The sequence below is a fragment of the Trachymyrmex cornetzi genome, unplaced genomic scaffold (assembly GCF_001594075.2).
Source record: "Trachymyrmex cornetzi isolate Tcor2-1 unplaced genomic scaffold, Tcor1.1 scaffold113, whole genome shotgun sequence".
NCBI classification, from domain to species: Eukaryota; Metazoa; Arthropoda; class Insecta; order Hymenoptera; family Formicidae; genus Trachymyrmex; species Trachymyrmex cornetzi.
Window position 1 is genome coordinate 123,298 of NW_017295687.1, and position 1,606 is coordinate 124,903.

Below are 1,606 nucleotides of genomic sequence, written 5' to 3' on the forward strand. Positions count from 1 at the left end.
TTTCTCTTTCCCTCCGGCGACTTTTTGGCGACGCCATGACGGTAGCGCCGAGATCCCCTTTATCATCCAATAAGATCTAGAAGAAAACATCAATGCAAGCAGCGCCGCAGCGAGCGTTCGTATCGATAATACAAAGCAAATTCCTGTTTTCTGATTGGTTGCAGAACGTCGTACGACGAAAATCGGATGTGAATCTGACATACATAAAAATTTTCACTTTTCACTGTTAATTCTTAACCGAGGTTTACCTATTCCTTATTTCTTTCTAATTATAGAATTGAAAAGAAATGAGAAACAAGTTCAACCTCGGTTAAGAGATAATTGTGAGTTGTGAAACTGGGCCTAAATAACTTTTTAAAAGGCGTAAGTACATACAGTTCCTTTTTGAAAAACTGCACAAACTTTAGCATTATTTACGCTCTTATATTACATTTTTGGAAAAATCATTGGCGTTGGCAAATATTGTTAAAGTTTGTAAAGTTTTTGCGCAAATGAAATAAATGTACATACCTTTAAAATTTATATAGGCCGGTAATATAGGCACGGTCAACGCGATGCTACAAATGCTTTGAAACGTATTTTAATTGGTCAGTTTGTAAAATTCGTTTGGAAATTAACGATTCATTATCAGAAATACAGAAATTTATGGTAATGAGTTTTCTTCCACTCTCTCCCTCCTATCCCCCTTTTTTTTGGAAAGCGCGTTTCAGTTGGGCGACTTTGGACGACACGAGAGCCCTCCATCGGCGACGGCGCTTGTCAAGTATCTGGCAACCCTGGCATGAACATTCCCATGTGAGAATAATTCCCACACGGCCCATCACTGCTTGCATGCGCTATGAATGCTGTGAGCACTCACATTTCCACCTGTTTCCAGCCGTGCACCGTTTCCAGTCGCTCGGTTTGCTCACATGTGTGAGCATTTAGACAGAACGCAGTCTGAAATATGATTGCGTTCTAAGGGTGCGTTCCGTATCTCGCATGGTGCGCATAATGCGTCGTTTATCCTTGTTGCTCACCAAATGTTAAACAAGGACAAAGGATGCATCATGCGCGATACGGAACGCACCTTAATTCACACTGTCAGTACCAAAAATCCCTAATATATGTGACGTAAAATACAGATTTTACTGACAGTATACACGGTCGTAGCACTTTTCGTTATGGTCCAATGCCATTTTAAGTTACATAATGTATCAAAATGTGTCATATGAATACATATATTGCACATATATGTGTAACTGTTTCACCTCTTTTTGCTAAAGAGATAAAAGTCTACTGATATATATTACCAGAATCTGTAATAGTCGTAACATAAACTATATATGGATTTTTAGTACTGACAGTGTATGTACATCGACACACTGCCGTAGTAGTGTCTTTCCCTATGTTCAATGTCATTTTAGATCAGGACATAACATGTATTGTCAATACATGGATATTGCACATACGTCTGGCTACGTGTGCAGCTACTTCATCTCTTTTTGTTACACGTAACAAATAGAGATACAAATTTCGCATGCTTAAAGTAAACCTACCCAAGTGCCACCCGCCGATCTTAATGAAACTTGGCATACTTTCAAAACACCGAAAAATATTGGATACG